Below are 23572 nucleotides of genomic sequence, written 5' to 3' on the forward strand. Positions count from 1 at the left end.
CATGACCTGAGCCTAAATCAAGAATTGGTTGCTTAACTGACTGAGCCACCCAGGCGCCCTGAGCTTTAATTACATTCTTAAAGGGATGACCTATAATCTCACAGAAGTTTAAGAAATACTGATTTAAGGCCTTCTAAGGCTTCTGTGGAGAGAAGAGAGAGCCTGTCCAGATACGAACTTTTATTCACAAACAGAAATCAGCTAACTTAAGAAAAAACAAAACAAAACAAAATCGCAGCGATTGAAGTTATTAAACCAATTCGTTCTGTTGTAGGAACCATCTAGATTTATCCTTTTGGGATTCACTTTGCTAGGTATTTCAGACTCTGTGAGGAGGCATTTAATGGATGCATCTTTTTCCCTAAAGGAAGTTGGGAGCGCAGGAAGAACACAGGAACTTAACTCAGCTGGGGAAACGAGGATTGCTCCTTGGCTTTTCTTCAGCTCCTCCCCTAGGGTTTTGCAATATTCAGCAGGAGAGTCTCTGAATGATCATTTTGTTTCCACGAAACTTCATTTCTCCCACCTTCGATCCTCGCCTGATACCATCCAGCATCGCACAACAGTGAAAACAAAGGCAACAAAATGGAAACCAGAGAGATCCCAGGCAGTCAGATTTCCAAGTCGAAAATTCATCTCTGTTTCTGAGCATCCAAAGAGGCTCTCAGCACTCTTGCTGAATGCTTCTGACAGCAAGGTAAAACTCTCCTTGCATAATAACTACGCGCTCCTTCGTGCTATCTGTGAAGATTGTTCTTTGGCACAAAACTTTCGCAAAAGCTATTGGGAGAAGAGGGAGTTTGATTTTATTCACTAGTCTTATGTTAAGCATTTAATGATGATATCCCCCTATTTCTCTTAACACTACATAAGGTATCAAAATACTATTTGTCTTCTTATTAACAGTCCATTCTCCTGCAGGAAATGACTCCCCCAAAAAGAAAGAAAATCAAATACTTTCAGCTAATGAAGAAGATCACTTCTGTTTTGACTTAGCTTTTTTTTTTTTTTTCCTTGCCTAATTTTCACATCTGCTATGGAAGGATGGTCCCTTTGCCTAAGTGTCCATCACCACTCTATATGGACTTGCTGAGGTCTCCCTTTATATGTACCCTGTTTTGGGGTTTCCAGTATAGTTTTTGCAGATTAAGGTTTCTTAGTTGTTATCAGCAATACTTTTGGATATGTCAGCCTTAAGGCTGTAGATCAATATGTATTGGTTCTATTGATCACATCAAGGTGCCAATAAGGTAGAATGTTATAATTGATATGTGAACAGTTATCATAGTTTATAAACCACTTTCATATGCAGATCTCTTCTAACTTTAATGAAATATGATGTCTTGGGGGGGAAAATCTGATTTCGCCAGCAAAATATTGCATCAGATGATGGTCTGTGGAGAACCCTGATTGATACCTTATGTCTGTGTCTGTGTCTGTCTCTATCATCTGTCTGTCTCTCTTTGAGACTGTGTCTCCCTTGCCACTAGTGGGACCTCTTTTCCACTGAGAAGAGAGTTGCCCCACATACTCACTCGAGATGGAGAGGATTCCAAGTCTTGATCCTGCTCTACTTGCTATGAGCCAGAGGGTCAACTTGTCTCCTCTTCACTCTTTTTTCAGATTGTGTCAGTTTCACAGAGGAGTGGCCATATTCATTAAATGTGGGCTTAACCAGTTTGACAGGGGGTAGGGAGGGAGTAGCCTGTGGTTTGCTCTGTAGGCCAACAATGCTAATAACAACGGAAAGCACGTAAGCTCCTATGGTATGGGCACATGCTCTTACGATATGGGCAATTACTTTTCTTTACAACTCTGATTTCTTTTTAATAGCCTTTATTTTTTAGAACAGTTTTAGATTTATGAAAAAGTGGCCAGTGTAGTACAGAGTTCCCATCCACCCCATACCTGGTTTCTCCTATTACTAACGTCTTGCAGCAGTATATTATATTTGTTATCATTAATGAACCAGGAATGGTACATAATTAAGTAAAACCCCTAGTTTATTCAGATTTCCTTCATTTTTACCTAATGCCCTTTTTCTATCCTGGGATCCCACTCAGGCTACCATATTCCAGTTGGTTATTGTGCCTCCTTAGACTCCTCTTTTCTGTGACAATTTCTCAGACTTTCCTCGTTTTCAGTGACTTGACAGTTTTGAAGAGTAGTTGTCAGGTGTTTCGTAGATGCCCACTATTGGAATTTATCTGATGTTTTTCTTACGATTAGGCAGGTGTTATGGGGATTTGGGGAGGAAGGTCCCAGAGGTAAAGTTCTGCCTTCATCACATCATTTCAAAGACACATACTATCAACATGATTTCTGACCACTGATGTTGACCTTGATCACCTGGATGATGTAGTGTCTGTCAGATTTCACTGCTCTAAAGTTAGTTTTCCTCAAATGCACTATGTGCAGCCCACACCTAAGAAATAGGGAGTTGGGTTCCCCCTCCTTCTATATAGACTATTTGAATTCTTCTGTATAGGAAATTTGTCTCTTTCCCCTCAGAAATCCCTTTTCAAAAGTTATTAAACACAACAGTAGCAAAGTTTTAAAAGGAAGATGTACCGTCATTTCTCTACAGTGTTACTAAACTGTCCGTCTGAGGTACGTATTTTGCATCCCTCACTCCGCACACCGAAAATTCAGGTATGGCTACAGATGTGCCAGGCATCGGGCACAAAGCTGAAGGGAGCAGTCTGTGCAGCTCCCAGTACACGGAGAAAGGTTAGAAGAATCACTGCTGAATTCCTAAGTGGGATCCGAACCCCCCAGGCAGCCCCAGCCCAGGCCGGTGGAGGACTCCACGCACAGTCCTCACACTGTGACGAAGACCGATAATGCACAAGCCCCACCGAGTGTGCTCTGCGGGGCCCAGGGTGAGCATGAATGCCTCCCCCTGGGGACATCTCAGGAGGTCCTAAGTGCTCAACGGTGGAAGGACACCTCAGGAAAGGGTGGTTGGCCGGAAATGCTTTTAGAAAGATGAAGTGGGTCCTGAAGATGAGGTGAACGGGAGGGAGGTGGTAGGTGGGGCTGGTGAGGCCCAGAGAGAAAGAGTGTGCGACAACTGCCCACCCTCTCTGCCCTTTGTCTCAGCTTTGTTACTTCTCACTGCAGGGATGCGAGGTGGGGACCTCGGGTGAACCGAATGGACATACTCATGCTCCTCAGCTCGGGACCATGAATGTCACTGGTCCATGTGAGATGTCTCGCTTGGTTTGATTTTGTTTTTTCCACCCATTCATCCTTCCCCCCAGTCTCCTCCTCCTTGTCCTGTCCACACCCACGCTGTATGTTCAAGCTGTGCCCTTTTGATCTAATTTCCCAACACTTTTAATTTTTTAGCGGTTAGTGTTGTTTTGGATTTCTTATTTTGTTTCAATTTTTTTCATCAATTTTTTTATTTGAGTATAGTTGAATCACAATGTTACGTCAGTTTCAGGTGTACCACATAGTGACTCAACCTCTCTACAGGTTATGCTGTGCTGACCACAGGTACAGCTACCACCTGTCACCATACAACACTGTTACAGTATCAGTGACTCAGCTGTACCTTTTATTCCGGTAGTTCATTCACTCCATAATTTGAAGCCTGTACCTCTTACTCCCCTTCACCTATCTTGCCCATCCATTTAAAAATTTCTATAATAGTCGTAGCATGCTATAAATATAACCATTTTTACTTTTGCAATAACTTTTCTTTTTCCTTTATTTTCACTCAATATTAATTTTCAAATCTATCCATGAATTTTTCTTTACCCTGCTTTGTGTTCTATTCAGGCCTCCAATGGTTTGGATGGGACCTGTCCACACTGGGATGGGCAATCTACTTCATTTAGATTCAAATATTAAGCTTATCCGGAAATACCCTCACAGACATACCCAGAATATATTTTTTAAATGTTTATTTATTTTTGAGAGAGAGAGTGTGCAAGCTAGGGAAGGGGCAGAGAGAGGGAGACACAGAATCCGAAGCAGGCTCTAGGCTCTGAGCTGTCAGCACAGAGCCCAATGTGCAGCTTGAACTCACAAACTGTGAGATCATGACCCGAGCTGAAGTCAGACACCCAACCGATTGAGACACCCAGATGCCCCCAGAACATTTTTTTAACCAGATATCTGGGCCCCCCATGGCCCAAATTGACACATAATATTAACTATTAGAGGGGCACGTGGGTGGCTCAGTTGGTTGAGAGCCTGACTTCAGCTCAGGTCATGATCTCATGGTTCGTGAGTTCAAGCCCCACATCGGGCTTGCTGCTATTAGCGCAGAGCTCTCTTCAGATCTTCTGCCTGTCCCCTCCACTCCCCTGCTCATGCTCTCTCTCTCTCAAAAATAAATAAACATTAAAAAACAACAAGAAATAAGCATAAAAAACCATAAACAATCGCTCTATCAGAAAGAGAGAATGGTGGGGGGGGGGGGCAATCCAATTAATTATTTTCTAGAAATGTGCTCTGTTGAATGTCCAGAAGTTAGGACATTGGGCCTGTAGGAAATGTAATTCAACATTGTATGCAGGACAGCTGTAGATAATATTTAAATGTAAATAAAAGTTATTGATTTTCAACTTTCAGAGTGGGTTTATGGACAAAGAATGATGTTTGCAGTTGCAGAAATTAATGGAAATGGTAATGAAAGTAGCAGCAAGTCGAGTGCAAGTTATAGGGTAGAAGGTGGAAGGGGAAGAGTGTTCGAAAGAATGGGAAGTGTGCCGATACCCTCTTTGTGTTTAGAAGGGAATGAAGATACCGAGTCATGTCGATGGAATAAAAAATAGAGTCATGATGTTGCACAGCATCCTAGTTATTCTCTCTCCCTTTCTTGAGACCTCAGTGAAATGGTCATATAAGAATAATCCCGTATTACCAAAGAGAAAAAAAGAGATTAGCAGCAAACAGTGCTTTCAGTAAATGTGTGGATAATGAAGATGTGGAAGCCCTTTGATGGTTAAATAGAGCAGGGAAGCGATAGCTCCAAATATCCAGAAGTGGGCCCTTAACACCAGAGGGCATCAGTCTGCAGGCCACAGACCTAGAGGGCCTGCGGGAGCAGATGTTAAGGAACAAGAATAAGGGTTGATGTGAGTGAGGAGGAAAGTTGGGGATGGTGACGTGGAGAGGGAGCATTTAACCTGAAGTCTGTCCAATACTTTCTCAATGGAGGCATTATTGGCATTTTGTGCTGCTCAAATTTTATTTTATTTCTTTTTAAATGTTTATTTAGGGGCGCCTGGGTGGCGCAGTCTGTAAGCGCCGGACTTCAGCCAGGTCACGATCTCGCGGTCCGTGAGTTCGAGCCCCACGTCGGGCTCTGGGCTGATGGCTCAGAGCCTGGAGCCTGTTTCCGATTCTGTGTCTCCCTCTCTCTCTGACCCTCCCCCGTTCATGCTCTGTCTCTCTCTGTCCCAAAAATAAATAAACGTTGAAAAAAAAATTAAAAAAAAAATAAATGTTTATTTAATTTTGAGAGAGAGAGAGTGTGTGAGCTGGGAAGGGCAGAGAGAGAGAGAGAGAGGAGAGAGAATCCCAAGTAGGCTCCACAACTGTCAGCACAAAGCCTGATGAGGGGCTTCAACTCACAAACCATGAGATCATGACCGGAGCTGAATCCAAGAGTCAGATGCTTAACAGACGGAACCACCCAGGTGCCCTGCTGATCAAATTTTGTTAAATGGGACACTCCTATGAATTTTGGCATCCCCGGCCCCTCCCATTTAATGCTAGTACCAATGATTCCCCAGTTATTATGGCAATGAAAAATGCCCCTACTTGTTTCTAAATGAAAAGGGGGTACTGCTTCCATTTAAGAATCACTGGAAAGAATGCTGTACTGATCCCACAGCCTTTTTTTTTTTCTGCTCAGAGGACAAGTAGTCTGAATTTTTGCCTCCCTCTGTCCCTGGCCTACATGTCAGATGTCTCTCTAAAGAAACTGGGTAAAAATCTCTGAGGAGAATTCGGGTTGCAATGTGGATGCCGGTGCCAGCTTGTTACCAGCTCGTGGTAATAGAATTCTGTCAGCAACAAGCCCCAGCCCTATGCATAGAAATAGCCAGATTTTTCTATTCTTGGAAGAGACCTAGTGATGGTGGGATGGATACGGAGATGTATACATACAGCAGCAAAAAAATGCATCGCCCAGCTGTACTAGCAGCTCTCGCTTGGTATAAAGATAACCAGCAACATGAAAACAAATACCATGATAGATCTAATCGGATAATTCTCCTAGAAGAAAATGGTTAAACCAGGGAACATAAGAAAGTAAAAAAAAAATCCTCTACTTAATATCCTCAGAAAGGTTCAAGAAGGTTCTGTATCCATAAAATAAATATAGTAGGCTATGGGAAAAGGAACAATCATAGAATAAGAAAGAAACGAAGCATTTATTTCCCAAAACTAAAATTTCAACAGAAGAATTAAAAGGTAAAGTTGGAGAAATTTCCCCTAACGTGAAAACAAAAAACAAAAAAAGAGAAAAGATAAACAAAGGTATTCATCCTGGGAAGTACAGTATCTGACGAATACAACTTCCATAAGATGCTTCTGTGAATAGATGTTCTATAATATTGATAGAAATAGGTGAATAGAAATCAATCTGTGTGTAAAGAAATTCTTCACGTGGTTATTTTGAGTTAGAAAGGATTCTCCTCTCACTGCCTAGAATATCGGTATTAGGATCTCAGATTTGGTCTTCTCCCTTTGGCGATCTGAGTGCTCCTGAAACCCATTTATCTTAAATACGATCACAGCCAAAGCAGTTCTGGGGTGTAGACAGGGAGTTCTCTCCGTTAGGAGGCCAACCCGGCACAGCACACCTGCTCGCGGTACCTGGATGGGTCGCTAATGGGAACTGGAGCCACCTTCGCCCTCCTGCTCTGGGGTGACGCCCTCAGACACCTCTTTTCCAGAAAATGATCCAGCAACTTCCCTTGGATATTCATCTGGATTCTCTCTCCTTTCAGACAGATCTCTGCTCAAGTTTTATCTCCTAAAAGAAGCCTGCTCTGACAATCTGAGCAAGGACAGTCCTCTCCTACCCCATCATCTCTGCCCGCGTAGCCAGCTTTACTTCTCCGCATATAACTAACTGCCTGTCATGCTGGTGTATGTTTTCGGTCTTCCCCCCAGGAATGCATCTTTCAGGAGGCCCAGACTTTGTCTTTTTGTCCTGGTATTCCTAGCACTTGGCACACTGGATATGGTTACTAGATGCTATTATTTGGCATTCTTTATGCGGGGACACCGCAAGGGAGCTTCCACTGTATTTTTATATTACAGGGAGCCTCTCCTTCTATTTTCCACTTCTGTGGTTAGCTCCTTGCTTACTGGAGTCATCGTGGTAGCCAGAATGGCTGGGGAGGGCAGAAAAAGTGCTGACAGAAGGGCAGGGATGCCCCAGTTGTGACTGTGGGATTATTTTAGCCCCAAATGCTATCGTGATGGCAAGTTCTACCCTCAGCCCTCCAATACGTTCAAACCACGTGGCTGTATAAAGTGCCGGGGTTCAAGCTCTTGGGAGTGGAAGTCTTTGAAGCTAAGAGAGAAATTTATAGAATTCAGATCGTATACCATTGTGCAGCTTCCGTTAAAAATGAGTTAGCAAAACAAAGTTTAAGGTTCCCAACTGAGCATTTAAAATAAAAATAGAATTTTTCAGGGAGCATAACACCTTTCATTTCAAGAAGGGATAAGCAAACAATGAGCCTTTTCTGAGAAATGACATGACAGAGCAATCCAAGGTGGTTGTCCAAGGTGACTGGAAATTTCTATGAGAAACTAGAAAATCCTAGCTATTGATAACCTCCTTGCTCTTGCAATACTGAGAGACAGTCAGCAAGGCATGTGCTTGGCCACAAATACTTTCTAAGTCCTCATGCGTCTAAGGGCTGAGTGGAAGGGGCTTTAGAAAAATGTCTTATTGTTTGTTTGTTTACTTATTTTTGAGAGAGAGAGCAAGCAAGCGAGTGCAAGCCGAGAAGGGGCAGCTCCATATCTTGAAAGTTTACTTCCATGTACTTTTGTAAGTTCAAGGTAGGTCTTATTTTTCTACCATGTTGCTCATTCCATCATTGACCCATAAATGAGCAGTTATAAGAGTTACCACTAGCGATAAATCTTGTGAGTAACCCAAGTCATACATTTGGGAGGGACAACAATCAGAGCTCTAAGTCACCTGATATGGAAAGTTGTGAAGCCAGAGCAAGAGGCTGAAGACTCTCCCTTCTGTTTTCAAACTTGGTGTGCCTTTGCACATGCTGTTCCTACTCCTGGGAATGACATTCTCCCAACCTGACGACCTGGTCTCATGTGGGGTCTGCCCAGATGTCACTTGCACTGTGTAGCCTTCCTGACCACTGTTTCCCCCTAGATGGAGTTTGTTGTTTTCTCCCCAAGTTCCCAGAGCACTTTTTTTTCCTGATTCTATTGTAGACATGCCACATATTGTAAAGAAGTGTTTATCTGTTTGTCCCCTTCATTGGATCATCAAGTCATCAAGGGTAGGGAGCCAAGTCCTCTTTATTCCTGTGTCTCCAGTGTTTTTAGCACAGTGGCTGGCCCAGAAAGTGAGCAAACGTGTGCGGTCAGTCATCTATAACGTATATTGATCAGCCATCGTTCCAATTCTGGGACCAAATTCTCCCATGGCACAGTGTGCTAACCTTGGTCTGATGATGCCCCTCTGCACCTGGAGGAGGTCATTGCCGCAGGAGTCTTCTGCACCCGGAGGAGGTCACTGCCACAGGAAGCCTCTGCACCTGGAGGAGGTCACTGCCAAGGGAGTCCTCTACACCTAGAGGAGGCCATTGCCACAGGAGTCCTCCTCTGCAGATCTCTGGGATAGGATTGCATAGAGCAGCCAAGGTGGCAGAGGTCACCCTGGCTCCTACTGGTATGATTGATCATCACTACTGGGTCCACCGCTGTATGCTTCCTTCCCATTCTGGCAACTTCCCAGCAGACCCCAAAGGCTTCCTCTTCAATCTGCTCCAGATGCAGAATCATGGTTTGACAGGAAGCTTGGATCCACTTCTTGGTGCTTTCTGCCCGTCTTTGATGACACACGCATTCTGCTGAGATCAACCATCAGCAACATGGAGATGCTCTTCCTGCTCCTTTAAATTAATTTGCCCTGCTGTTCTGAGTCTCTGCCTTCTCAAAAGAGTGACCAGATGTCTTTGAGTGCCTCTGGCAGGCTTGGCACCCGAAGACACTGCCATCCCTCCCAGCGTACCTCCATCGGGATGCCAGGCCAAGATGCCGGAACAGCTCTCCTGCCTGCCTGAGTACAGGGACTTTTCCAACCCTGTCTGAGTTCTTAGATGTCTGCCTAGGGCCTAGGAAATCTGCACTTGTTAATTTATCAACAAGCCTTTAAAGTAAATGAACAAAATTTGGCTAAGATCATCTTGTCATGGAGTGGAGATATAATTAGGTCAAGCTCCTTCTTTCAGAACCCCGTATCATGTGCTCACCAAAGCCATGTAGAATACATCCAATGTTAAGTGGCATCGTGCCTGGGATCAAAGGCTAAGGCACCCTCCCTAGAGTAATGCCAAATAATCACGTTCATTCCTGGTACAACCATAAAGTCCAGTCATTTACCAACCAAGTCAGCAGACCTTGACTGCTAAGCTGGCTTTTGATTTTTGGTTTCCAAATCTGAAAAATATGAGAAATTAGTAGCTCACTGGAGAAATGTATGAAGAACATTTTTTCTTGCTCTAGGGGAGCTGTGTTCTAGAAACCTGAAGGCCTGGTGGAATATAAATTGCAAGGCAGCAGGAGCCCTGACTTCCAGATCTGCCTCTGCCAACATCTAGCTGTGTGACTTCCAACCAGTCGCCTCTGTCTTCTGGGCTTGACACTCATTTTATAGGAGATGAGAATTCCTCCCATCTCTAGTAAATCAAGCATGGGGAGATTACTGGAGCATCAGAGATTCAATTTTCTGCTGGCACAGGAAGGTTCTCCCTCTCCCTCGGGGCCTTTTTAATCTCTCCCTCAACAAACAAGCTCCAGGTGGTCTGGCTGTTTGGTCCAGATCTGTCCAGAAGGCCCTGTGCTCCAGAGAGCTCCATTTTCACAGGCTAGAATCCAAGGGTGCCCCTGCAATTGCGAAGCACAGAAGTCCAGCAAAGGCTGCTTTCCTTTTTCCTTGAAAAGAGGTGTCTATTTTCAATTTCCTAGCTGAAATTAAGTAGATCATGGTATATAAATCATGAGGCAAAGCATCATTTTGTGAAGTGTCATCTGAAAATACCCCACAGCAAAAAATGTGCACCTGAACCTAGCTACATCGAATATAACAGCATATGTGCTCTTCTCCCCACCTGTACCAATGGTTTAAAAGAATTCTCTCTAGATATCCTCCCAAGTCCAGTCAAAGAAATGACAGTTTCCTTTTTCTGGTCACTTAAATCCAGTCTGCTGTTTGACCCTTACGTGTTCTTTCTGTCTTCATTTCTGCTATCAGGCTCTCTATTTGCTCTCTTATTCCTTTGTTCAAGCCTCTCCAGCTCTCGTTTCGACAACTACAGTATCTTTTGACTTCCCCACCTGCAGTCTTCCTTCTAGGCCTTCTCCTGAGCTCCTGCCAGAGCGCAGATCGGACAGAGCTCAGCCCAGCCCCAGTGCTGCCCACACACTACCTGTCAGCCGCGGTGAAGCCTGAGGTCTGTGTAGTCAGACTCTGGTTTGGATCACGGCTCCTCAGCTCGCGGGGTGCATGCTTGCATAATGGTGGCATAAGCGTCACTTACTTCTTCTGGAAAACGGAATTAATTATTGATCTAACACTAAAGACTGTGAGGAGAAACTATAGGTTTGGCACACTGTAATTGTCAAAAAAAATGTTAGCTGCTCTTTTTGCCGTTGGGATGCATGGCTCTTTATAATCAAAGCTCACCATTTCTGTCCAACTGTGTATGTCTCTACCTTGCTTTATATAACCTGCGTGAGTCTGCACTGCTCCCCGTTTCTTGCAGAATTCCTGCGTACTCCCACCTCTGTACCTGAACATGCGTCTGTTCTTTCACCTGATGGTTAGATCAGTCATTCATAACAAATATTCTGGAAAATTTCATCTGCATGCACTAAAATAGAATCATGAAATGCACCCTCCTGTGCCCATCAGCCAGCTTCAACAATGAGCAACACATGGCCAATCTTGTTTCAACTTTACCCCTGAATGTTTTATTCTATTTTATTTATTTAAATTTTTTTAATGTTTATCTTTTGAGAGAGAGCAGGAAGCAGAACGTGAGTAGGGGAGAGGCAGAGAAAGGGGCAGGGGGTGGGGAGACCAGAATCCGAAGCAGGCTCCAGGCTCTGAGCTGTCAGCACAGAGCCCAATGCGGGGCTCGAACCCACGAACCGTGAAATCATGACCTGAGCCGAAGTTGAACGCTTAACCGACTGAGCCACCTAGGTGCCCCCTGAATGGGTTATTTTAAAGCAGATGCCACACATCATACCGTTTCATCCATAGGTACTTCCTTCCATGAGTATCTCTAAAAGATAAGGGCTCTTTTTAAGCACATAACCACAATACCATGATTACATCTAAAAAATGAACAGTCTTTCTTTAATATCAAGTATTTAGTTAATGTTTACGTTTCCCCAGTTGTCTTGGAAATGTTTGTTAATTTTTTAAATAGTTGGTTATTCAAATCAGGATTCAAAGCCTGCCCATTGAATTTGGTCGATATCATGTAATTTATTTGTTAAAGAAACTGGAGTATTTGTCCTGTAGAATTTACCCCATTCTGCTTTTTGCCAGTTGCATTCCTACGGCATGATTTAACTCATTCTTCTGTCTCCTGTATTGCCATTGGTAGCTGGGTCTACAGGCTTGATCAGACTCAGGTTTGAAATTTGGGGCAAGAATACTTCGTGGAGAGTGTCAGGAACCATTTCTTAGCCACTGAGCCCCGGGCACGGTTCTGGGTGTCCAGAGAGATGAGGCACATTCTCCACATCAGGTTTCATGTTCTTCTCCATGGTCCACCTCACTGATGCTTTCTTGTAAATAAATTTTTGCCTGGTATTAGGGCTTTTTAGGTATGAAATTCCTTTTCCTTCCTCCATAGTGGGCTTTCAAGGGAACCCTCCTCGTGGAAATCAACTTCACGAACATCTATTTCTCCACCTAAACCCTGCATAGCCACACTAAACCATCAACTACTTTTCTTGAGTGTTTACCCTGTACCAGGCACTGTGCTACGCCCTTCACATGACTCATCTCACATGACTTCACAAGAACTTACGACAAAGGTATTTTAGTATTCCCATTCTTCTGGAGATGAGGAAAACTGAGGGAGAGAGTTTTGCATCTTCTCCTAAGGAACTTTTAAGTGATGCTCTAAATAACTGGGATGGTCTCCAATGTTGAGTCCTTGCCTCCGGCAGTGACTCAGCCCTGTAGATAACCTGCTTCTTTTCCTCCTTCGTGAGAAACCTTAGTCTTTTCCTTGTGAAGTCAGGGTGCTGGGTTACCTAAGTGTTAGCAGAATTTTGCTAATAATAGATGAAGTAGTTAGAAGTGTAAATTCAGGTTTGAAATGCCTTGAGAGCTGCAGCGTACAAGGGGCTGCAGGATAGTAATTAGAGGAGGCTGTGGAGTGGAATCCTAAGACTGCAACCTGCCAGCTGTGTGACTTTGGCCAAGTCACTAAACCTCTCTGTGCCTTAGTTGCCTCATAATAAAATGTGTATGCTAAATGGGAGTACTCAGAGCAGTGCCTAGCATATAGTCAGCACTCAGTGAATGTTACCTGCTACTGTTGCTATTGTTGTTGCTATGATTCGGTGTTTGAACAACTACCAGAAAAACAAATAAAAAGCTTACAAACGACTAATTTTGTATCCCGTGTTGTGAAAAGGCCCTCTCCCTTTTCCTTTAATCATTTCTTTTCTTTCCCGTTGAAGAATTGAAGAATGAGAGGTACGGAGGTCTCCCCTCCCTCCTTCCGACCCCCCCCCGCCCCCCAACACACATTTTAATTAAGGTATCTTTTGAGAAGGAATACTTTAATCCAAAGTGATCGCTTTGATACTCAAAGAGACACATTTGGAGGCTACTTGGCGAGGGGGAATTAAAGACGGAGAAGCTGAATAAATAGCAAGCAAAATGTTAATGTTTTGGCTTTGTGGTGTCTGCATCTGAGAGCACTCATCGCAGATTTTTTGGCCGGCTCCAGCTGGAAGCTCCGGCGGCTCCTTTTGTGTGCGCGGAATCCCTGGCTGCGGAGCGCCGCGCTGCCCCTAGGGGTCAGTGTGGTGCAGGGATTGTCCGGATCCGCGGCTCTGCGAAGGCTTCCAGGAACGCGCGGCGGGCAGGACGCCTGGGGGCGCAGAGCGCTGGACCGGACCACCCCCGCTGCCCTCTCGCTGCCCTGCTTGCACCTGCCGCCTCCTCCCGCCCTCTAGTTCTCTCTCTCTGAACGCGATTGTTTGGCCAGGGTCAGAGAGGTCGAATTGTTCTTTAACTTCATAAACGACTGGGTTTAGCCTCACTTCCTGGTGAAAAGAAAATCAAAGAAAGAAAAAAAGAGATGGATATAGATGGCTTAGTAATTTTCTGCTAACCTCTCATTTTTGCTGGCGCTGCATTCAATCTATTGCATCCGGAGCCATAAAATGGTAGAGGTGTGAGAGGGCCGATACCTTTCCTAACAGCTGTCATCTTACAAAGAAACAAGCCCAGAGAAGAAAAACAAGCCAAGAGCCTGGATATCACACTTGAAGTCTCAAGTGAGGGTTATTTCTACTATCCGTAACCTTATTCGTTATTTAAAAAAAAAAAAAGAATGATTATTAGTTTTAAAGGCCATGTACCGATATAAAAATTAGTTGGCAGGTGGTTAGCTGGCAACTTAGCGCAGTGGTTAAGCGGCTGGGCTTCAGAGGCAGATTATCCACATACAAATGGCGGGTGGGATGGGGAAGAAATGGCTACCACTACGAGTTCCTCGGTCCTTAACCTTTCTTTGCCTCAGTTTTGCTCTGTGAAATAAACATAAATTAAGAAGTTTCATTTAAAAAAAATTCCTGCAGACTAATTTGGTAAACACTCAGTGAATGTTGGCTGCCATAAATTATTACAATTAGAAGCATAACACAGGAAGTTTTTGAAGTTGGGCTGGGGGAAACACTGTATTTCATTTTGGGGACCCCTATTTTACTCCTTCCAGTTCGCCCCTCGCATGACTCTCAGAGTGATTTTTAAACACGTTTTGTGAATCCCTTCCCTTATCCCAATACAAAAAGCAGATGGAGTGAATGTCCCTTGGGAATCTGGTGAAAGAGACAGGGGTGGGGTGTTGACTATTAGTGTGGCAGGTCTTAGGAAGAATCTGCTCCAGGAGACATTTTCAAGGATGAATTTCTGGGATTTAGTACTTTCCCCACGTTCAAATTGCAAAAGAATGGGGACTTCGTGGGGACTTTGGACATTTTATTTCTTGCTCTGTGGTTCAGTTGGTTGTGTGATGTTCAAGCTCATGTCTTCCAGTTGCATCCTCCTAGAGGCTTGGCTTCATGTCGTGGGATGCTTACTTCTCCCTATGGACTATCTTGGGTACTATTCTTTCTCTGCAGACACGAATACAAGGTAAATGTCAGGAAAGGCAATCCAACATTAGACTACTGCCTTTAGGCTTTTCTGGTTTCTTTCCATTGACTTTGCTGTATTTTTGGTGTTTGAAGATCTTGCCATGATCGCTTTCCTCCCATTAGTACTTAGTCTGCTCTCTGAGAAGAGCTGGCATCTAATTCCCCTTTCACCTGGCAAGTCTGGAGATACTTGAGGACAGCTATCAAGGCTCCTTGAATTCTTCTCATTTTAGTTCTCCAGCCATTTTTCATGATTCATGGTGAGCATGACTTATCTTTATCCTGGTTCATTGTTATCCTGGCCACCATTGCTTTTAGGTCCTTGCCAGTTTGTAAATCTCTCTCATCACCTCTTAGATATTGGATACCAAGAAGTGAATCCAGAGCTATATATGGGATCGGATCTTTCCAGAGTGCTAGTTTATCATCTTCTTTATTCTGAACACTATCATGTCAGTAGCACATCCCCAAAATACATTAGTATCTCTGAGAGCAACATTTTGTTCTTGAATCTCAGAGCATGTGGCAAAATATACTCCAAAGTCTTTTGCACATCAGTAGCCATGGAACCACATCACTGCCCATCCTGTACTTATTAGGCTGATTGTGGGAGTCCCAAAACTGGATTCTGTATTTGTCTCATCAATACCAGCTTACTAATTTTTCAGACTGTTAGTCTCTTTGGCCAGACCATGAATTCCTTGAGGTCAGAGACTATGTCTCTCAACAACCAACATGTTTCTAGTCCCCAGCTCAGTGCCTGGCATTTCATAGGTGTTTAACAAATGTTTGTGGAGAAAAAGAATGAGCCTCTTGAGAGTCTTTGAATCTTGTTTCTCATTTGTAATTATTTACCATGTGATTTATAACATGCAAATATCATACATGTGACATATTAATAGAAACATATTAAATGTTCTTCTGTGTTTTCATCCCAAGTCAGTAATATTTTGATTAAGATAGAGCTATAGAGGACCTAACTAGACAATATCCTTTATAAAATTTAATAAGAATAATAATGATAATCATCAACTCTGCTTGACAAGGGTTGATCAAGGTATCATACATTTATTTCATTTTGGTAATACCTAGTTTAAATGTTTAGATCTTGAGCACAAGGAGTTCAGGAAGCTTTGTTGAAGGCCGTGTAAAATCAAGATGAGGGGCACCTGGGTGGCTGAGTCGGTTAGATGTCTGGCTTCCGCTCAGGTCATGATCTCGCTGTCCGTGAGTTGGAGCCCTACATCACGCTGTGTGCTCACAGCTCAGAGCCTGGAGCCTGCTTTGGATCCTGTGTCTCCCTCTCTCTGCCCCTCCTCTCTCTCTCTCTCTCTCTCTCTCTCTCTCTCTCTCTCTCTCTCATAAATAAACCAACATTTAAAATTTTTTTTTAAAAATCAAAATGAATTATACCCACGGCATTCCTGATAATCAAATGTAACAACCAAGCATAGGAAATAAGGTCAGGTTATCACAGCTTGAGTTTTAGGGATTTGCTGTTTTCTTAGGCAAACTCTTTACACTTTCAGTGGTACTACTGCCTTAAGAAATATGGATAAAATAGTACTACATCATTAGGTTATTGTATGGATAGCACAATACTCCACACAAAGCTTTTAGCAGAATTTCTGGCACATAGTATATGCTTTAAAATGCTAACTACTCTTTCATGTTATTACTTTTACTTGGCCAGCTATGAACCTACTCAATTGGATTAGTAGCCAATAAATTGTGCATTCATTCAATCAAGTCTGTTTTGATTTTTGAAATTAGTTTAGCCAGTTTGGTGTTCTATAGCCAAAAACCATGGTTGGCTCAATTTTTATCATATCAACCTTTTTTGTTTACTTGTTTGTTTTGCTTCTTTGCCTGGAAGAGACAAAGACCTGAGTGTGTTCCTTATGAGCAGATGCATGTGTTTATTTAAGCTGGTGGCACAAGGTTGGGAAGAGAACGAGGTGGTATGGCCAACAGAGAACCTTGTAAATACAGGTCAGGCCAATGCAAAGAAAGTTTGTTGGCTAAATCATTTTTGTCTCAGTGATTTGTGAAAATGAAATGCAGGGAGTTTTTTCCATCTATCAGCAGGGTAGTTTAGCATATGGGAAAAGGTTAGCATGCTTAATGCAATTGTATAAATTAATAAAATCTAAAATCCAATACTGACTGAGTTGTGGTCATTTGCCACTGTGTGGTTTGATCTGTTAAGTTTTAGAAAGTAGGTTTTTTTGATGCTTCAGTTGAATGCGTGTCTTGAGATCCTCATCTGTCACAAGTGACAGTTCCAGGTAATTATTAAGATCTATTGGTCCTGACCATGCCATTGTCTTAGGTTTTTCTAAATTGTTTCTATAGTCTTGATATTATTTAATCCTCAGAACAGTCTTATGAGTTAGATACAATTATCCCAACTTTCTAAACACGGTAAATAATTTGTCCAAGGTCAGGCAGCTAGTAAGGGACACAGCAAGATCTGATCTACTCCAACAGTTATGCCTTTAACCATTGTGTTTTATCAGCCTCTCCATGACATACTTCTGTCTTTTAGGAGATCTCAGTGACCTCTTCAGCTTATTTAGTGAGCTCTGAGGATGCTTTACGGAAACAGGAGTAGTATACATATTATTTAAAAAAAAATGAAAGGGCCACATAACTTCTTGTTTTAATCTTTGGGAGAAGTAGAACCAAAGGAGAAGTTGGTTATAAATTATTCATAAACAGCCATTAATTACCTTCTTTGACTTTTGAAGTTTGATTCTTGGTTACCCAATTCAGTTTTATTAATAATTTAATTAATTCAACAAATATTGATGAAGTACTTATTATTTGCCTGGCACTGTCCAAAGTGCTGAGGAACTATGCCGATCCAAAGGCTTTCTGCAGAGTTGGACGGTGGTCTAAACTAAATATTCACTTTTCAGAAAACTTAGATTCTAAGCATCATTGCTTAAGTCTCCAGTGGTTGTATTGTTCTTTATCCTTCTAGTAGAATTGATATATAGCTATGCCTACCCTTGAGCCCTGACCTCTCCTTACCTCTTATAACCACGTAGTCAGGCCCTACACATCCTTTAATGGACCAGGACCCACCTTCCTCTTGAAAACTTCCCTGACCACAAGGTTGCAGGCTACAGGTTCTTTCTCCTCTAAACCTTACATGTATTTAGTGTCTGTAACACTCTTTTTTTCCCTTAAGAGCAGGACTGTTGGATTCTCACATTTCAAGGGTTCTTAACTGATGGGTAAGCCCACAGTCACCCAGGGAATTTTATCAAAGTTCATATGGTTGGCCTTCATCTCACTGAATATTTTCTGATTCAATATTTCTGGTGCTGGAGCTTGATTATGTATCATTTGAAATAGATTCTGACATCGGAAGCAGGTTAAGAAACCAGTCTTATATTGTTGTCAGGCACTGACTCCCTACATTTAAAAAATGTTTATTTGTTGTTTATTTTGAGAGAGAGAGTATACACAAATGGGTAAGGGACAGAGAGAGAGAGGGAGAGAGAGAGAGAGAGAGAGAGAGAGAGAGAGAGGGAGAGAGATTCCAAACAAGTTCCACACTGTCAGCACAGGGGCTCAATCTCATCAACCATGAGACCATAACCTGAGCCAAAATCAAGAGTCAGAGGCTTAACCAACTGAGCCAGGCACCCTATGACTCCCTACATTTTATATTCAATTTATATGCCAAGGTGTAATTTATATTACACCTTCAGGTAGATTTAAACACCTGGAAACATTGTGATTATAATTCTTTGTATTTTCATAATTCCTAGCATAATGCTGAACAAATTCTCAATAGCTAATCACTGAATGAATCATCAATTAATGAGATTGGTTCCATTTCCTCTTTCCTCACAATGACATTTTCCTCAGAAAATTTCAAGAATGAATTATGCGGGCTGATACCCAAGTCATACCGTCGAGGCGAACTCCCCAGCCTTAATATGAGGATGGGTCACTTACATTCTGGTATCCTTCCTTCTAGACATGGTGGAATCCGGCTTCCCCACACCCCCGAAGTTATTTGTGTAGCCACGTGACTCTGTTTCAAGACTTGTGAGTGGAAAGGAAGGTGTCTCTCCCAGGCTGGAGAACTTAACTAGTGGTACTGTTCCTCCTGGGTGCTGTTCCTCTACCTGGGCAGCCAGCAGTGCTGGAGAGATGGAGGTCCCAGCAGACTGGATCCCTGGGTGAAAAGACATGGAGCCGACCTTCCCGCTGACCCGTATGAGATAAGAAGCATGAGCAAGAAATAACACTTTGTGGTGCTTAAACCACACGAATTTGGGGGATTTTTCTTACTGTATTTTAATCTTCCCTGGCTGACTCATCATGGGTCAAATCTATATTAAATTATTTGTCATATGCATTATATAAGAATTTCCAATTAAAATTAAAAGTGTGAAGAGTTGAACTATATCTGGCACAGACAGTGGAAACAAAGCCAACAACGAAAGCCTAGCATAGAAAGGTAACGAATTTGGGACTTTCGTGTATATGGCCACTAAGATAATGTTTTTCTTATACATGTGCTTATGAAAAATTGACAGTTTTCTCACTCGGCTGGTAACAGAATGGATTGTTTGGTAAGGGAAGTAGTTGCCGTCTCCAGACGTCCAGTGTGGATGACTGAGAATTGGACAAAAGGCAATCATCCAATAAGAGTTAGTAGCTTGGTTACATCCTTAATTAGTGATCTGGGATAAATTCTGCTCGATGAGATGGCTGGGTGACAGGTGTGTCACTTTTTAAGGTTTGGATACTTACTAAAAAGTACCAGGAAAGCAGTTCTGCTTTACATAGCAACCAGTGATTTATAAAAGACTGTATTTCTTAAAATTCTCCCTGGTAATGGGTATACTCTTTTTCTCGGTGTTTGGTGGTTTGATAAGTGAAAAACTGTATCCTGCCTGAATTTGCATTCTTTTGGTGGATAGGGAGGTCGTCCAACATTATAGGTGCTATTGAATATTTCTTCTTTTGTAGATTGCCTTTTTTTTTTTGTCTTTAATGGGAGAAATCTTTATGGAGGTGGTGTCTCTTCCTGAGTCAAAACACAGAGGACCCTCAGTACTTTGGGGCTTCAGTACTATCCCCAGGTGCCCTGCACAGCATCTCAGCACACAGGCTGGCAGGAGGGCAGGGGATACCAGCAGTGCAGCACCACCTGGAATCGCTGCCTCCCAGCCTTGATCCCTGAATATCCCGGTCATTTTACTCCCAGAGCCCTAGGGCGAGATCAGTTTTCTGGAATAGCAGGGAAGGTTAGAGAGGTTGTAAACAGGGCTAAGCTCAGAACACTGGGAGAACCCAGAAGCTTTTACTTTCAGAAATATGCCTCTCTTTCCCCTTCCTTCCCTCCCCCCCCCCCCCCAACCTCTCCTTTCCCCTCCCTTTTCTGCCCTGGTGCAGAGGTTGGGTGGGCAGTAGCAGGGCTGCGGTAGCAGCAGAGACCCTGACCCCTTGCCTCCCCTGGAGCTTGCAACAGCTTGTTCCATACCACATTCACCTCTGCAAGGGGGTGGGATCATTCACAAGCCCTCCTGACCTTATAGAAGGTCACATCCCAAGGAAGCTGTGGAACTTCCTCCTCCCCACCTCCCCACCTCACCTCAGGCTACCTCCATTCTATCTTCTGCCACACTGATGTCTGTGTGATCTTTCATTGTACGCATCTTCCCTCCCTCACCACCAGGTCCCACCACCTACAAAGCAGACCAAGACCCCCTGTCTTGGCCTATCAGGTCTGTGATCACCTAACCCAACAGTTGATCAAGACTATTGGCCATTATTGGAAGGACAGACTGAGGCCAGATTCTGATAGACTTTGAATTCTAGGACAAAGAGGTCAGATGGAATCTTTCAGACAACAGGAAAACAGTGTGATCAGAGGTGTGGCTTATGGGAAGGCCAGGTGACCCACTTCCCCCTCTTTTGTTTATGACATCTAATGAGAAGCAGGTGGTCACCTTCTTGCATTGTGGTCTAATGTGCAGTTTAGTAGGTGGGGCACCTCATTCTTGGGAGATCTGCTGTGGAAAGGAAGCAGGGAGGACTTTGGCTAAGAAGGATATTAGAATTGAAAGAAAAGAGAAGATAGAGCCTTCCTCTCTAAGAAGAGTGTCTTGTTAGGTGGGGACATTGTCTTGCCGTGGGGGAGAGAAGGAAGAAGGTATAGCTTTGTCCTGCCACTCCAAGGTCAAGTCACCATGGAGGGCACTTTTGAGCACACAGTGGATGTTAGGTCTTAACTATCCTCTTACCCAGTCCTGAGGAGACTTAATAAAATCTCTGCTGAAAGAGGGACATAGGTCAGAATGGTCTTTCTCACAAGTGCTGAAATGGTGGTGGTGGTGCACTGCCATTGCCTTCGTCTTGGTAATAAGCACAAGGACAGTGGCCTAAGTGGTAGGAGGAGTGATTGGGCTTTCACAGTTCCAGAGGAGCAAGAAAAAGTCAGCTGGACTTTCCTGCCACTTCTGGAAAGAGGGCTTGGGGTGGCAGGTGTTCAGTGACTCCCCAAATCCCCAAATGGGATTGCCTTGAAATCCATGATTGTTTTCTGTCTTCCCTGAGGGTTCTGGTGAGAAAACACATCCAAATCAGGTACTTTGAAGGAATTTATATGCCACTGACCATATGCAAAGATGCAGCAGGGTAAAGGAAAATCAAGAGGTGCTTGCAGTGCGCAGGGGCTAGTTAGGACTCTATCATCCCTAGGCCACAAGGGGTAAGAGGAGGGAGCAATTACCAGAACCAGGAGCTGGAGAAGTGGTGTGGAGCAGGCTCATTTATAGGAGCTAGGACTCTGAGTTGAGGGACATAGCCCATGGTGACCCCACAGTGGTGACCCCACAGGGGGATATGGAGGAATAGAAGGACCGTGACTTCATTCTTCTTTCTCTGTAGTCTTTCTGATGGTCTCCATTGGCCAAACCCAAGTGGAGACCAGAAGACCAGGGAGGCTATTGAATAGTCCATACAGCGAATCTCCTGGGGCAGAGCAAAAGGCAGAATGGTAGAGACCTGAAGGGCCCAATGGAAGATAGCCAGCACCTGCTGACCCCATTCTAGAGGAGGAAAGTCTTTTCTTCCACCCTGTTGTTAGCTTCAGAAGGTGGGCACCTGTAGAATTAAACTGACAAAAGGCAGATTTGCAAGAGAAAAAACAGATTTAATCACATACTTAAGGCAGTTCACAGAAGACCATGGCAGTTAGAATCTGGGGCTTATATACCATTTTAATAGGGGAAGGAAAAGGGGAGAAGGGCATTTATGGGAAAACAAATGATTTTTGGAAAGATAAATGGGCCCTTGGGGAGAAAGATAGAAGACCTGACAGTTTTATGACAATGTCTTCTTCTCCAGTGATAAGAGTCAATCCTCCCTGGTTGCAAGAAATTCCTGAGTAGAGTATTTATGACAACTGAGTTCTTTTGAGCTCTTTCAAGGGGCTCTGTTTTAGGCAGATAAGGGATTTTAGGAACTCAACGCCTTCTACTCAAAATAATTTTTATGATGCAGTGACATGTTTTGGACCTCTCCACCACAAAAGGTAGTGTGGTCTGTGAGGGACCATAGGGAGGCCAAAATTTCCTATTTTCCTTTTGCACAGAGAAATGACCAAGTGGCTTTGCCTCAAGGGTGTGCTGTCCTGACCAGTCTTAGGCTATTCTTCATTGTAGCCAAAGGGCACTGCACACCATTTCTAGATCGCCCATGGAATATGGCACATGACCTTTCACTTGCTAGGAAGTCAGTGCCCTATTCATCTAGGAACTTCAGGAGATTTGATAGCTTCTAGGCCAGGTTCTGGCTGAAGTAAAGTAATCCAAATCTCATTTTCTCTACAGTTTGGGAAACATGCAAAGCCCTCCTGAGTACTCAACGGAAAATTCTATGTATACTCATAGAAGTGTTTGGAATCCAAGAAGAAAGTGAACTTCCCAGGTGTGTGTGCATGTGCATGTGTGCATGTGAGTGTTTTCCAGATAGGAGGAAGAGTAAAACAGATAAGGTGATAGAATTTCCATTGTTAGATGCCTCTTGTTCGTCCATGAAATACGCATGAAGGAGTTATACTGAGCCATGAATAGTGAAAACACTTGAGTGTTTTTCCACATGTGAGAACATTACCCTTTGAAAAATCCAAGGCCCTCCCTGGGACACACATGTCGAATCCAGAGCTCAGCTGTTAGGAGCTCTTCACCTGCGCCAACAGCAAAAACAAAAGTGGTCCGGCACAGACATTGTTTAAAATGGGTGCGTTAAAAATACCATCTTGACTTCACAGATTTCTGGAACTGTGAGAAGGCATCCTCATTTATGTACTCTGATGAAGGTAAGTCTGGGAGAAATGTACAAGCCAGTTAAAAGTGGTTCTCTAATTGGATTATGCAAGAGCAGCTTTAGAATCTCAATGCTTTAAATTTCAAAGAATCAGAAACTTCTCTGAGCCCAAAACTGTGGCCAGGAGCAGGGCTTCAGGGCATCAAAAAGGAGAGGGGCTGGCAGCACAGTCAAGGTGTGACTTTGGTGGTGACTTTGTCTGTAAGATAGAATCACAGGGCTGCCGTGGGGAAGCAGAGAAATCCATTTATGGGGAGGCTTTCCTAGGTGCTGAGAAGAAAAGAAGCTACTAGCATGTTGAAGGGAGAGATGCAAAGACCCCAGAAGAAGATGTGAATCTGGGGGTCTGTTCCCAGTTAAAGAAGTTGATGACAGTCATAGTTCAGGCTTATTTTAGAAACCATGTGAGCTCTGCTCTAAAGCTGAACATGGCTCTTGCATAGTGTACTCCCAAAGAACCTAAGTCAGCTTCAGGGACTTGGTTTTCCTTTTCAGAACGCATTCATTTTGTCCCTCCAGGAAAAACATTTTTACCAAAGACCCTCTTAACTGCAACCTTCGCTGCCCACCAGCCCACCAGCCATCCTCCTAC

At 43.4% G+C, this 23572-nt stretch overlaps 1 long non-coding RNA gene across 2 annotated transcripts in view; it reads left to right on the forward strand.

Moving 5' to 3' along the window:
* The window catches only part of LOC123383931, a 40190-nt gene extending 17075 nt beyond the window's left edge, over window positions 1-23115 (forward strand). The window contains exon 3 of one of the 2 annotated variants that reach the window (XR_006594360.1): window positions 22485-23115. This is a non-coding gene — a long non-coding RNA (uncharacterized LOC123383931). Of the gene's footprint in view, window positions 1-18616; window positions 19367-22484 lie in introns of those variants that run through there. The other variant, XR_006594359.1, reaches the window with a different exon arrangement.
* The last annotated feature ends 457 nt before the right edge of the window (window positions 23116-23572 follow it).

This window comes from Felis catus, chromosome A2 (genome assembly GCF_018350175.1).
Source record: "Felis catus isolate Fca126 chromosome A2, F.catus_Fca126_mat1.0, whole genome shotgun sequence".
In the NCBI taxonomy this organism is placed as follows: Eukaryota; Metazoa; Chordata; class Mammalia; order Carnivora; family Felidae; genus Felis; species Felis catus.